Source organism: Ranitomeya imitator, chromosome 2 (assembly GCF_032444005.1).
Source record: "Ranitomeya imitator isolate aRanImi1 chromosome 2, aRanImi1.pri, whole genome shotgun sequence".
NCBI classification, from domain to species: Eukaryota; Metazoa; Chordata; class Amphibia; order Anura; family Dendrobatidae; genus Ranitomeya; species Ranitomeya imitator.
Window position 1 is genome coordinate 371,746,387 of NC_091283.1, and position 15,887 is coordinate 371,762,273.

General features: G+C 47.8%; 1 protein-coding gene and 1 long non-coding RNA gene across 2 annotated transcripts in view; both read right to left on the minus strand.

The window, feature by feature from the left end:
• Nucleotides 1–15,887, minus strand: part of LOC138663965 (zinc finger protein 271-like) — a 53,449-nt gene that overhangs the window by 25,038 nt on the left and 12,524 nt on the right. The window lies entirely within an intron of this gene.
• LOC138663969 (uncharacterized) lies at nucleotides 12,397–13,028 on the minus strand. The gene is made up of 3 exons (XR_011318263.1): nucleotides 12,941–13,028; nucleotides 12,734–12,820; nucleotides 12,397–12,535 (listed from the first exon to the last, which is right to left on the minus strand). It is a non-coding gene; the product is annotated as an uncharacterized lncRNA (long non-coding RNA).

The following is a 15,887-nucleotide window of genomic DNA, read 5'->3' on the forward strand; positions in this document are numbered from 1 at the left end:
CAATGTATTTTGCCAGTGGGCAACGGTCTGTGGAAACACACTGATATGTGCACAGACCCATTCACTTAAATGGGTTTATGTGTGCAAGTGTCTCCAGTACGTGTGAAAACTGTAGCCACACATACTGGACACACTGATGTCTGAAAAAGGCCTTAAACTGTCTACATCCCCAGTACCAATGTAACCAGACAACATGAGCACTCTGGAAAATTGATGCAAGATGCGCCATTAATTAGGAAAGACTGCCATCTGCTGGCCAGTCAAAATAAAGCGGAACCAAAGTGTGCTGGAACATTTGCAGAGGGAGGAACCTTGGGTGCTGGACCAGATCAGGTGATCCTCTGTAAGAATTGCCCTGATATAAAAGCCCAGCGCGCCAATGCACGGGTGGATTTGGCACCAGGAGAGCAGGGCAGATGTGCTCCAGAGACTCCACTGAGACCAACATGACAGGCCTCAGCAGGGAGTCTGTGCTACCAGGGTGTCAGTCTGGCAAGTTGAGGCCCGGTCCTCTCTGCCCCGATCCTGAGAGACTTTTGCCAATGGTCAAACCGAGAAGAGCCCAGCCCTACTATGTGTAGCAAAAATGCTCGATCTTGTGATGGAGGTGCCAAATGGTGGAGCTAATGACCCTGTTCCTGCGCTGGCATGTTAAATGCCACTGTCAGAGATTTACAGCGGTATTTAACATGTTAAGAGCCATGGGTGGATCGCGATTCCTGCGGCTGTTATATAAATTTATATAATTTATACAATGTGATTTTTCCCTTCCCCGTGGCAGCACCTATACATGAGAGATGGCTCCAGCCCCCAGGAACAGGAAACCTGAAGCGGAGCTAAAAGATGGGGGCGACACCTCGCTCCTCAGTTAGGTTTCCTGTTCCTGCGAGGAGCCTGCGACGCCGGTCCGGAGGGATCTATCTCTGGCAGCGCCGGTCTGGAGACCGAGGTACGCGGCGGGTTCAGCTGGCAGCTTGCGCGCACGCACTACTCATGGCAGTCTTCAGGCATGGCTGTGTCGGTGGTGTCCGTCCCGCTGCATGCTCCCCGATGTCCGCTTCTGGCCGGAGGCTCGGCCAGGGTAGGAGGCGTGCCCATCACTAGGCTGGCGCTGAGGTGAATGGGACGACTTCCGGTTCAAACCGGAAGTGACGTCGCACGCCGGGGGGAGCGGTGTGCTGACACTCCCAGGTGGGAGAACGTTCAGGGGCATTCACACAGCTCTTACCCTGTACTATTTAAAGAGGCAGAGCACAACTAACGGTGGCATTAGCACTATTTGTAAGGCAAAAACATGTCAGTAACAGTGTCTTTCTGTAGAGCAAATTTGCAATGCGGCAGTATGGTCTTCACCCTTTACCTTCTTTCGCCACTATAGATTGAACCTGGGGCTTTCAAGTCTTGCCTTTGGGAGGAAAGTTTTGTCGGCTATTGTCCTGTTATGATCAGGTGGCCTTGGAGCAGCATGAAAAGACCTTCGCTGGAGCAGTGGTAACTTCACTGACCGCAAACCCTGATCCTATAACCGCAACTAGAAGTAGCCGTGGGGTGTGCCTAACCAGACCTAGACACCTCGACACAGCCTAAGGACTAAATATCCCTAAAGATGGAAATAGGAAAACTCTCTTGCCTCAGAGTAGATCCCCAAAGGATAGGTAGCCCCCCACAAATAATGACTGTGAGTAGGAGAGGAAAAGACACACGCAGACAGAAAACAGGGATAAGCAAAGGAGGCCACTTCTACCTAGATAGGAAAGGATAGTACAGGATACTATGCGGTCAGCATAAAACACTACAAAATATCCACAGCAGAAAAATACAAAAACTCCACCACCTAACTAAAGATGTGGAGAGTATATCTGCGACTCCAGCAAGTCCAACTAGACTGAGAAAAACATCAGGGACAGTCTAGCAGGAATAAAATAGAAACAAGATAAGCACAGAAAATAAACACACAGCAGTGTGTCTAAAAAAATGAAGCAAACACTTATCTTAGCTGAATTGGCAGCAAGCAGGAGAGGCCAGGCAGAGGACCAACACATCCAAAGGAACATTGACTACTGGCAAGGACTAATGAGTCCTGCACAGCTAAATACCCCAGTCAGAATTGCAATTAGCAGAAACACCTGTCCAAGACTGCTGCACAGGAATAACTGCATTACCATCAACAACCACCGGAGGGAGCCCAAGAGCAGAATTCACAACAGTACCCCCCCTTGAGGAGGGGTCACCGAACCCTCACCAGAGCCCCCAGGCCGGTCAGGACGAGCAAGATGAAAGGCACGAACCAAATCAGCGGCATGGACATCAGAGGCCGAAACCCAAGAATTATCCTCCTGGCCATAACCCTTCCATTTGACAAGGTACTGAAGCTTCCGCCTCAAAAAACGAGAATCCAAAATCTTCTCAACCACATATTCCAACTCCCCATCGACCAACACAGGGGCCGGAGGATCAACAGAGGGAACAACGGGCTCCACATATTTCCGCAACAAAGATCTATGGAAGACATTATGGATAGCAAAAGAGGCCGGAAGCGCCAGACGAAAAGACACCGGATTAATAATCTCAGAAATCCTATAAGGACCAATAAACCGAGGCTTAAACTTAGGAGAAGAAACCTTCATAGGAACATGACGGGAAGATAACCAAACCAGATCCCCAACCCAAAGCCGGGAACCAACACAGCGACGTCGGTTAGCAAAACGTTGAGCCTCCTCCTGAGACAACACCAAATTGTCCACCACCTGAGCCCAAATCTGCTGCAACCTGTCAACCACAGAATCCACACCAGGAAAGTCAGAAGACTCAACCTGCCCAGAAGAAAAATGAGGATGAAAACCAAAATTACAAAAAAAGGCGAAACCAAAGTAGCCGAACTAGCCCGATTATTAAGGGCAAACTCGGCCAATGGCAAAAAAGCCACCCAATCATCCTGATCAGCAGACACAAAGCATCTCAAATAAGTCTCCAAAGTCTGATTAGTACGCTCGGTCTGGCCATTTGTCTGAGGATGAAATGCAGAAGAAAAAGACAAATCAATGCCCAGCCTAGCACAAAAGGCCCGCCAAAACCTAGAAACAAACTGGGAACCTCTGTTGGACACAATATTCTCAGGAATACCATGCAAACGGACCACATGCTGAAAAAACAACGGAACCAAATCAGAACATGAAGGCAATTTAGGCAAAGGCACCAAATGAACCATCTTAGAGAATCGGTCACAAACAACCCAGATAACAGACATCTTCTGGGAGACCGGAAGATCAGAAATAAAATCCATCGAAATATGCGTCCAGGGCCTCTCAGGGACTGGCAATGGCAAAAGCAACCCACTAGCACGGGAACAACAAGGCTTGGCCCGCGCACAAGTCCCACAGGACTGCACAAAAGACCGCACATCACGCGATAAAGAAGGCCACCAAAATGACCTACCAACCAAGTCTCTGGTACCAAAAATGCCAGGATGACCAGCCAACACAGAACAGTGAACCTCAGAAATCACTCTACTAGTCCATCTGTCAGGAACAAACAGCTTCCCCACAGGACAATGATCAGGTTTGTCAGCCTAAAATTTCTGAAGAACCCGTCGTAAATCAGGAGAAATGGCAGAAAGGACCACCCCTTCCTTCAAAATACCGACTGGTTCCAAGACCTCAGGAGAATCAGGCAAAAAACTCCTAGAGAGGGCATCAGCCTTAATATTCTTAGAACCCGGAAGGTACAAGACCACGAAATCAAAACGAGAAAAAAAACAAGGACCATCGAGCCTGTCTAGGATTCAACCGTTTGGCAGACTCGAGGTAAATCAGATTCTTATGATCGGTCAAGACCACAATACGGTGCTTAGTTCCCTCAAGCCAATGTTGCCACTCCTCAAACGCCCACTTCATAGCCAACAACTCCCAATTGCCGACATCATAATTGCGTTCAGCAGGCGAAAACTTACGGGAAAAGAAGGCACACGGTTTCATTAAGGAACCAACATGATCCCTCTGAGACAAAACAGCCCCTGCCCCAATCTCAGAAGCGTCAACCTCAACCTGAAACGGAAGAGAAACATCCGGTTGATGCAACACAGGAGCAGAAGTAAAACGATGCTTAAGATCCTGAAAGGCAGAGACAGCCGCGGGGGACCAATTCGCCACATCAGCGCCCTTCTTCGTCAAATCAGTCAAGGGTTTAACCACGCTGGAAAAATTAGCAATGAAACGGCGATAAAAATTAGCAAAACCCAAAAATTTCTGAAGGCTCTTCACGGATATGGGCTGAATCCAATCATGAAAGGCCTAAACCTTAACCGGATCCATCTCTATAGACGAGGGAGAAAAAATGAAGCCCAAAAAGGAAACCTTCTGCACCCCAAAAAGACACTTAGACCCTTTCACAAACAAGGCATGGTCACGAAGGATCTGAAATACCATCCTGGCCTGCTGCACATGAGACTCCCAATCATCGGAAAAAATCAAAATATCATCCAAATATACAATCAGGAATCTATCAAGATAATCCCGGAAGACATCATGCATGAAGGACTGAAAAACAGATGGAGCATTAGAGAGTCCGAATGGCATCACAAGGTATTCAAAATGGCCCTCGGGCGTGTTAAACGCAGTTTTCCATTCATCACCCTGCTTAATACGAACAAGATTATAAGCCCCCCGAAGGTCAATCTTAGTAAACCAACTAGCTCCCTTAATCCTAGCAAACAAATCGGAAAGCAAAGGTAAAGGGTATTGAAACATGACCGTGATCTTATTCAAGAGGCGATAATCAATACAGGGTCTTAAGGAACCATCTTTTTTAGCAACAAAAAAGAACCCCGCTCCCAACGGTGAAGATGGCCAAATATGCCCTTTCTCCAAAGACTCCTTATTATAGCTCCGCATGGCGGTATGTTCAGGTACAGACATGTTGAAAAGTTGGCCCTTAGGAAACTTACAGCCTGGAATCAAGTCAATAGCACAATCGCAGTCCCTGTGTGGTGGAAGGAAACTGGACTTGGGCTCATCGAATACATCCTGAAAATCAGACAAAAACTCCGGAATTTCAGAAGAGGGAGAAGGGGCGATAGACATCAGAGGAACATCATTATGAACCCCCTGACAACCCCAACTAGTCACAGACATGGACTTCCAATCCAAAACAGGATTATGTACTTGCAACCATGGAAAACCCAGCACGATAGCATCATGCAAATTATGCAACACCAGAAATCGACAATCTTCCTGATGGGCTGGCGCCATGCGCATGGTCACCTGTGTCCAAAACTGGGGCTTATTTTTAGCCAAGTGTGTAGCATCAATGCCCCTTAAAGGAATAGGGTTCTGCAAAGGCTGCAAGTGAAAACCACAACGCCTGGCAAACTCAAACTCCATTAAGTTCAAGGCGGCGCCTGAATCCACAAACGCCATGACAGAAAATGATGACAATGAACAGATCAAGGACACAGATAACAGAAATTTTGGTTGTACAGTACTGATGGTAAATGACCTGGCGATCCTCTTGGTCCGCTTAGGGCAGACAGAAATGACATGAGAAGCGTCGCCACAATAATAACACAACCCATTCTGACGTCTGAAACCTTGTCGTTCCATTCTAGACAGAATCCTATCACACTGCATTGGCTCAGGAATTTGCTCTGAGGATAACGCCATAGCGCGCACAGTTCTGCGCTCCCGTAAGCGTCAATCAATCTGAATGGCCAGAGACATAGAATCACTCAGATTGGAGGGTGTGGGAAACCCCACCATAACATCTTTAATGGATTCAGAAAGACCCTTTCTAAAAAATTGCCGCCAAAGCATCATTATTCCATTTAGTCAATACAGACCATTTTCTGAATTTCTGACAATACAATTCTGCCGCCTCTTGACCCTGAGACAGGGCCAACAAGGTCTTCTCAGCTTGATCCACCGAATTAGGTTCATCATACAGTAATCCTAACGCTTGAAAGAAGGAGTCTACATTAAGCAAAGCAGGATCCCCAGATTCCAGGGAAAATGCCCAATCTTGTGGATCACCACGCAACAGGGAAATGATGATTTTAACTTGTTGAATGGAATCACCGGAGGATCGAGGTTTCAATGCAAAAAACAGTTTACAGTTGTTTTTAAAACTCAAAAATTTTGACCTGTCACCAAAAAACAAATCAGGAGTAGGTATCTTCGGTTCTAAAGCAGGAGTCTGAACAATGTAATCAGAAATACCCTGTACTATAGCAGCAAGCTGGTCTACACGAGAAGCTAATTCCTGAACACTCATGCTAGCACAAGGCTCTTCAGCCACCCAGAGATAAAGAGGGAGGATAAGACAAAACAGACTGAAGAAAAAAAAATGGCTCAAGATCTTTCCTCCCTTCTTCTGAGATGCAATTAACTCATGGCAGGCCAGTAGTACTGTTATGATCAGGTGGCCTTGGAGCAGCATGAAATGACCTTCGCTGGAGCAGTGGTAACTTTACTGAACGCAACCCCTGATCCTATCACTGCAACTAGAAGTAGCCGTGGGGTGTGCCTAACCAGACCTAGATACCTCGACACAGCCTAAGGACTAAATATCCCTAAAGATGGAAATAGGAAAACTCTCTTGCCTCAGAGTAGACCCCCAAAGGATAGGTAGCCCCCCACAAATAATGACTGTGAGTAGGAGAGGAAAAGACACACGTAGACAGAAAACGGATAAGCAAAGGAGGCCACTACTACCTAGATAGGAAAGGATAGTACAGGATACTATGCGGTCAGCATAAAACACTACAAAATATCCTCAGCAGAAAAATACAAAAACTCCACCACCTAACTAAAGATGTGGAGAGTATATCTGCGACTCCAGCGAGTCCAACTAGACTGAGAAAAACATCAGGCACAGTCTAGCAGGAACAAAATAGAAACAAGATAAGCACAGAAAATAAACACACAGCAGTGTCTAAAAAAATGAAGAAAACACTTATTTTTGCAGAATTGGCAGCAAGCAGGAAGGGCCAGGCAGAGGACCAACACTTCCAAAGGAACATTGACTACTGGCAAGGACTAATGAGTCCTGCACAGCTAAATACCCCAGTCCGAATTGCAATTAGCAGAAACACCTGTCCAAGACTGCTGCTCAGGAATAACTGCATTACCATCAACAACCACCGGAGGGAGCCCAAGAGCAGAATTCACAACAGAGGTGGTACTGGAATCCATGGGACTTTATGAGTTGTCCCAAGCCAAGTGTATAGATTGAGAAGAGTAGGGGTCCTAGAGCAGAGCCTTGGGAGACTCCAACAGAGAGAGGGTGGGATGAGGAGGTAGTGTGGGAGTGGGAGATGCTGAATGTGCGGTTGGAAAGGTACAAGGAGATCCAGGATAGGGCGAGGTCTTTGATGCCAAAGGACGAGAGGATCTGTAGTAGGAGGCAGTGGTCAACTGTGTCGAAAGCAGAAGACAGGTCTAGAAGGAGTAGAGTATTGTCCTTTAGCTTTGGCGGTAAGTAGGTCGTTAGTGATTTTCATCAGGGCGGTCTCAGTTGAGTGATGGAGGCGGAAACCAGATTGTAGATTGTCAAAGAGCAAGTTAGATGAGAGGTGGGAGGAAAGTTCAGAGTGGACGTGCTGCTCCAGGAGTTTGGAAGCAAATGGGAGCAGTGATATTGGGTGATAGCTGGACATAGCAGTTGGATCGAGGGTTGGCTTTTTAAGGATAGGCGTGATTGTGGCATGTTTGAAAGCAGAAGGGAAGGTGCCAGAAGATAGTGATAGGTTGAAGAGGTGGGTTAGCGATGGGATAAGTGTGGTGGTGAGGTTGGGGAGGAGGTGGGATGGGGTCGAGCGCACAGGTGGTGAGGTGCGATTTGGAGAGGAGACAATTAAGCCCCCCTTCAGCGATGTTGGGTAGGGACGTTATGGAGTTTGGGCATTGGTCTGGTATACAAAGGGGTTGTGGTGGTTGAGCAATGAAGACTTGCCTTGTCTGGTCGATCTTATTTTTAAAGTGTGTGGCAAAGTCCTCAGCAGAGATGTGGGAGGTTGGAGGGGGCAGAGGAGGGAGTTAAAGGTTTTGAATAACTGTTTGGGGTTGTAGGATAGGGAAGACACAAGGGTTGTGAAGTAGGCTTGTTTAGCAGAGGTGAGAGCAGATTTAAAATCGAGTGTTGCATGTTTGAATGCAGTGAAGTCGTCTTGCAAGTGTTTTCTTCCAACGCCGCTCCGCAACCCTGGACACTTGCCAGAGCTTTTTAGTGGTGTTATTGTGCCAGGGTTGTCTATTGATACGTCACACTCTGCCATGGACGAGAGTGGCAACTGTGCCAATAGCTGATGCAAGAGTGGCATTGTAGAAAGCAGTGGCACTGTCTGTGACGTGGCGTGAAGATATGGATGCCAGTGGTAGGATAGAGTCAGAGAGTGTGTGGGTGTCTATGTGTGCAAGGTTTCTGCCTGGGTGCGCATTTTGCTGGACATGGATCACCGGTGAGGAGGACAGGGATGAGAAGGTGAGCAGATGGTGGTCGGATAGAGGGAGAGGGGAGGTGGTGAAGTTAGAGAGCAGAGACGGGTGAATACCAGGTCTAATGTATGTCCATCTGTGTGGGTGACTGCGGAGGACCACTGAGTAAGTCCAAAGGATAAGGTAAGGGACAAGTTTGGAGCCTGTTGACTGAAGAGTATCAATGGGGATGTTGAAGTCACCCATGATGATGGTGGGAATGTCAGCAGAGAGAAAGTGAAGAAGCCAGGTGGAGAATTGATCAATAAAGGCAACGGCCGGGCCTGGAGGTCGGTATATGATGGAACTTGGAGGTTGGAGGGAGAGTAGATGCGGACAGAATGGACTTCAAAAGAGGGGAGGATAAGGGAGGGTAGAGGTGGAATTGGGTTAAAGGTGCAGTTAGACCACTCCTCAACCATGTTTGTTGCCTGGTCGAGGGGTGTGGGTGAAGTGGAGGCCTCTGTAACACAGCGCAGCAGGGGAGGCGGTGTCAGAGGGTGTTAGCCATGTTCCTGTGAGGCCAAGGAAGGCAAGATTGCGAGAGAAAAAGGTTGTGAATCACGTGAAGCTTATTGCAGATTGAGCGGGCATTCCAGAGTGCTCCAGAGAGAGGGAGCAGGGGGTGGGCATCAGGGGCACGGGTTTTATGTTTGAAAGATTGCGGTAGTTCATATTAGATAGGGAGCAATGGGAGGGGGTAGTGGGAGGTATGAGCTGTGGTGGTCCCGGGTTTGTAGATATGTCTCCAGCAGTGAGGAAAAGCAGAGAAAGGGAGAGTAGGTGGGAGAAAAAGAGTGGACGACTTGTTTTATGTTTTATTAGAACAGATTTGAGGTTGAGGAGCAGGTCAGCAGGGGAGGACAGGTGGGGAGGTAAGAGGGAAGGGGAAATGATTATTAGGTTAGAGAGTGCTGGGGTTTGTGATAGCGAAGGAGAGAGAGGATTAGTGGAGCAAACACTGAACGGGCATAGGTAAACATGGTGAAGGAGTAAGGGTACCGTCACACAGTGCAATTTTGATCGCTACGACGGCACGATTTGTGACGTTACATCATCGCTTAATTATCGCTCCACTGCGGTCACACTTCACGATGTACGGCGCTGGAGCGATAATTTCATGACGTATTTGCGATGTAGAAGTCGTATGGGACAGTCGTACGGTCGTGTCACACAAGACGATTCAGAGCAAATTTTGCATAATCTGTGCGTGACGTTGTTCACTAGGGGGCGTGTCGAGCTGCTAGCTATGTGCTGATAGGCCACAGGTTCTGTGCACACAATTGGTTGGAAAATTTGTCACCTGAGCGCTATTGTTTCCAAGCCACCTCACCGGTTTCAAAATTTCCTTTCTTCACTTTGTACTTGGACACTTGTTGGACTAGGACATCGGATTCAGTATTTCACAGAATATTCCACGCTTTGCACCGCAGCTTCGAGGTATGTTACACCGCTTGGGCATAGTGGATGGAACGATGTACTGTCGTCATGAGCGCTTCGTTCCGTCGCTGAAGCGATGCGGATGGTACGCTGTTGTGACTGGTTGTGACTGGTGGGCTAGAGCGTGGTAGATGGAACGCTGTTTGGTCGGCATGACCGCTTCGTTCCGCCGCTGAAGCGATGCGGATGGTACGCTGTTGTGACTGGTTGTGTCTGGTGAGCTACAGCGTGGCAGATGGTACAATGTATGGTCACCATGAGCGCTTTGTGTGGCTGCTGTATGGAAGCGGGCGGTACACTGTTCTGGGTTATGGTGGCCTATGGCGTGGCAGATGAAACAAGCGATGCGGATGTTACGCTGTTGTGACTGGTTGTGACTGGTGGGCTAGAGCGTGGTAGATGGAACGCTGTTTGGTCGGCATGACCGCTTCGTTCCGCCGCTGAAGCGATGCGGATGGTACGCTGTTGTGACTGGTTGTGACTGGTGGGCTAGAGCGTGGTAGATGGAACGCTGTTTGGTCGGCATGACCGCTTCGTTCCGCCGCTGAAGCGATGCGGATGGTACGCTGTTGTGACTGGTTGTGACTGGTTGTGTCTGGTGAGCTACAGCGTGGCAGATGGTACAATGTATGGTCACCATGAGCGATTTGTGTGGCTGCTGTAGTGAAGCAGGCGGTACACTGTTTTGGGTTATGGTGGCCTATGGCGTGGCAGATGGAACAATGGATGGTAGGCATGAGCTCTTTGTGTGGCTGTTGTTGTTAAGCGTTTGGCACACTGGCAAAAGTATTGTTTAAAGGACTCTTTGTCAACCGTGTAATTTTTTTTTTTTTTATAATTATTTTTCAGATGTCAAATCGTGTGGAATTCATCAGGGAATTCATCGAAATATACCAGTCTTTTCCCTGCCTCTGGAAAATCAAATCTCCAGAGTATTGTAACAGGGAAAAGAGGCAGGAGGGTTATTTAAAGCTCATTGAGCTTTACAATCGTCATGCACCAGAAGAGCCAGCAAACGAAGCGGTTATTAAAAAGAAAATTCAGGCGCTCCGCACGGTGTGGAGGAAGGAGCTTAACAAGGTTCTTCCCACTACAAAGTCCGGGGCTTCCACCGAAGATGTTTATGTGCCAAACCTTTGGTATTTTGAACATCTGAATTTTCTGAGGGACCAAGAGGTGCCACGGACTTCCACGTGTTTTCGCTTGTTGGCACCTGTGGAACAAATTGTTTCGGAGAACCACGCCGAGCAGGAGTCACAAGGGCAACAAGTAAGTAGCTCTTTGGACGAAAGTTCACCAATGTGTCCTATAATTACATAATTTTTCTCTGCATTTTATGTTTTATACTTCTGATTATCACATCAGTTTGAAGTTATTACAAAAACATGTCCACATAAGTAACCCTGTCGCAGTAAAGTATTATATGGGGAACATAATATGTATGAAATGGCGATATTTCTAAACCATACCATCTAAGCAATATAGAAAATAGTATCGCTTCAAGCTGCCGATGTACTCTTGTTGAGACTATTTAGACTATAAAATATTCATCAGGTTCCCCTAGCAGTCAGAACAGTGTAGTTAAAAGTATTAAATAAATGGGAAGGTTAAAGAATATTACTAAGCTTAAAATATATTACAACCTTTTTTTACCTACTACGAATATATAGTTTGGATGCGGTTATGGTGGTCAAACTTTTTGTTGCCAGGTTCGTAACTTGTTTTGTTTTTTTTCCCCCAGGATGACAGTGCGCAGGACAGTACACTGGACTGTTCACAGGACTGCACGACAACAGATTTAGTGGAGGTGGCACCTGCCAGGACTCAATCGAGGCAAGGTCCAAGGAAACGGAAAGCCACCTCAGACGTTTCACATGAACTGTTGAGCCTTGCAAAAAAGGTGTTAACAAACAATGTTAGCCCTGCGTTGCAGGGGTTTGGACAAACTGGCCAAAATGGACGACAGCCAAAGAACACTAGCAGAGCGTCTAATATTGGAAGCAGTAAACAAGGGTACAGATGGCGATTTGGACAAGCACACTCGTTTGGTCTATTCCCGGCCAATGCAGCGGACAGAGCCCTCATATTACAATGGTTGGTCACAGTGTCAGACACCAATGCGACACAATGTTCCCGTTTCCCACTTCGGCCAGCCACCCCCTAACCACTCCTACACGCCAATACCTTCACATATGGCTTCGCCCGTCAGGCACCAAAGTTATCAGCCGGAAGAATCGTCGTATCACAATTTGTGATTTCCTAACTTCTTTTACATTACTTTTTATTTTATTGTCTTGTTAAAATAATGTTTCAAATAAAAGCTATTAGAAATTCTATCACGACTGTTTGATTGGTGTGTCTCGATCACAGCACTGTATGAGGGCACAAATTAACGTAACAAATTCATGTACAGTTAACTAATACAAAAAAAATGGAATCATAGTTTAACTAAATATTTTCAATGTAACAACCAAAAATGTATTATTGGCCCGCCTCCAACTGCTGGCACATGTCCCGAAGCTTCTGCAGCTCCTCCATTGCCACATTGTGCTGCTCCTGAATCCGCGCCATAGTGTGGATAAGCCTTTCTATGCCGGCTTCAAGATCCTCCTTGTTCACACTGACGACAGCTGTGGGTCAAAAAACATAACATTAATAACACTGTAGTCTCCCGATGTGTCTTTGCTTCTGTGAAGGAAAAAAGAAAAAAAAACAGTCAGCATATAAGGCAATACTGACTTAGGGGGGGGGGGGGGGGTGGTGTTTGGGTTGGGGGTGAAAGAGTGGGCCTGCCACAAAATCAAAATAACTTTATTGTGGGAACCTACTAGGATGTTGAGGCACGGAGGGCACTTCGGGATCAGAGTCCATGTTGAATGCCTCGTGCTGTCGGCGGCGGCGCTGTCTCTTTGCCTCTGTGAAGGGAAAAAAAAAAAAAGGTCTGTTAGCATATATGGCAACACTGGCTGCCGGGGGAGGGGGGGGGAAGAGGGGACCTGCAACTGAATCCAAATCACATAATTGTGGGAACCTACTAGGATCTGGAGGAGTTGACCCGGAGGGCACAGATCCAGAAGAGGCTGTGCGGGATGCCTCGTGGCGGCGGTGGTGCTGTGTCTTTGCCTCTGTGAAGGAAAAAAAAAAAAAATTAAAAAAAAAAGGTCTGTTAGCATATATGGCAACACTGGCTGCCGGGGGAGGGGGGGGGGGGGAAGAGGGGACCTGCAACTGAATCCAAATCACATAATTGTGGGAACCTACTAGGATCTGGAGGAGTTGACCCGGAGGGCACAGATCCAGAAGAGGCTGTGCGGGATGCCTCGTGGCGGCGGTGGTGCTGTGTCTTTGCCTCTGTGAAGGAAAAAAAAAAAAATTTTTTTAAAAAAAAGGTCTGTTAGCATATATGGCAACACTGGCTGCCGGGGGAGGGGGGGGGGGGAAGAGGGGACCTGCAACTGAATCCAAATCACATAATTGTGGGAACCTACTAGGATCTGGAGGAGTTGACCCGGAGGGCACAGATCCAGAAGAGGCTGTGCGGGATGCCTCGTGGCGGCGGTGGTGCTGTGTCTTTGCCTCTGTGAAGGAAAAAAAAAAAAAATTTTAAAAAAAGGTCTGTTAGCATATATGGCAACACTGGCTGCCGGGGGAGGGGGGGGGGAAGAGGGGACCTGCAACTGAATCCAAATCACATAATTGTGGGAATCTACTAGGATCTGGAGGAGTTGACCCGGAGGGCACAGATCCAGAAGAGGCTGTGCGGGATGCCTCGTGGCGGCGGCGGTGCTGTCTCTTTGCCTCTGTGAAGGAAAAAAAAAAGGTAGGTCTGCAGTTAGCTGTGCCACATAGTACTTTTCACCGTTCATACTGTCCCATAGCTGTGGCACATAGTGGCTCTGCAACGTTCAAACTGTCCCATAGCTGTGCCGCATAGTGGCTCTGCAACGTTCATACTGCCCCATAGCTGTGGCACATAGTGGCTCTGCAACGTTCAAACTGTCCCATAGCTGTGCCACATAGTGGCTCTGCAACGTTCAAGCTGTGGCACATAGTGGCTCTGCAACGTTCAAACTGTCCCATAGCTGTGCCACATAGTGGCTCTGCAACGTTCAAACTGCCCCATAGCTGTGCCACATACTTTTGGGTACCTGCGTACTGACCTCTGCGAATCTCCTTGCGAAGCTCCTGCAGGCGCTCTGGGCTTTTGGACTTGAGATCGCCCCATTTTTTCATAATCTGTGCCTTGCTGCGAGTTATCCCAAACCGCTTCCTGAGGCCCTCAGACACCACACGGACAACTTCATCCTTGTGCTGGTTGCGGTGCAGCACCAGCCCAGTTGTCTCGTACTGCATCCGATCCATTGTTCCAATAAGGAACTTGAGCTCTGGGATGCCCATAGGAGGATCACGGCAACTGGCAGCCATTATCAAGATGTCAGGGAACCAAAACAAGCTAGCGCAGGCACGCCGGAACGCTGTAACGTCATCACGCCGTCATAGACCACGAGCGTACATTACGTGACGCTCCGGCGTTAAATAACCATCCTTCGAACGGCATTTACTATGTGCGTTAATTCCGTACCGCTCAGCCGTCACAAATGTGACGCTGTCCATAAACGGCAACGCTATTGCGATGCCGATCTGGCGGCAGGACGGCGGAGTACAGCTCCTCCTCTGGGCGTTGCTGTTCAGGGTCATTCCATCTAAAATGGCGGCGAGAATGCGTTCTGCTCCTCTGGGGCAGCCAGAGCTCCTTTTTTTTATTAGACAGATGGATGCCCTGGATTATGAGGGTCTGGAGAGCCGCCCTGCCCACCCACACATCCACAAGCGGGAAGTGCTTGGCCACATAGCCAGAATGATGGAGAGGAGGTTTGGCGTCTGCCGCAGTCAGCTTCAGCTGCGTAAAAAATGGGCTGACCTCCGCTATAAAACGCCACAAATGTTTGCTGAGTTGCGTGCGGAGGCAAGGCGAGGCAAGTACTAGTATGGGGGGATTGGGAGATGCACGCTGTCAGGAGGGGGGGGGGTTTGGGAGGGAGGCTTGCGCTCATGGTCGCCAACGTGACCTCAAATGCATTAAAACACATGCCCCGTTTTTGTAAAATTTAGTTATTTTCCAAGCAGAATATGCGTTGTCCGTGAGAAAACTTGTCGGGTTCCCTAATCTCAACCACCATCTTGAAATTATTATGATGTCCATTATTTTTAGTTTCTCAATTTCCCAAAAATATTAACGGAGGAGGTTGGCCTACTGATGAAATAATACGTTTTCCAAAGACAGGAAGACCATTGAACACCAGAGCCCACATACATGTCTGAGTATCGCACCCCTGTAAAGTGTGATCTCTATTTTATGTTTGAGTATATTGTAAGCTTTGATCTGCAGCACTCAACATTTGTGTGTAAACATTGTGATTCTTTACTTTAGGTGTAGAGAGACAGCGGCGGCAAGTGAGACCCACCATTGCCACCAGTACCCCATCTTCACAGTCCGGGACATCACGTAAGTTCACAATCATTGATTGCATTTTTTTTAACATCACACGGGACATAACAGGGTAGCTGAAATATTTGAAGACATTACAGACGCAATAATGACCCAGCGGCCTACCACGCCTCCACCATCTGTTGCGACCATGCACCCTCGCACCCCTGTGAAGTGTGATATAAATTTTATGTTTCAGTATATTGTTAGCTTTGATCTGCAGCACTCTACATGTGTTTTTAAAGATTGCGTTTGTTAACTTTATGTGTAGAGAGACAGCGGCGGCAACAGGTACCTGCCATTGCCAGCAGCACCACAGCATCCACCACCAGCGGGAGCCCACAGTCCATGACGTCACGTAAGTTAACAATCATAGATTACAGTTTTTCAACTGCATACGGGACATAAGAGGGTAGCGGAAATATTTGAATACATTACAGACGCAGTAATGACCCAGCGGCCTACCACGCCACCAGCAGACGGCCTCGCACCCC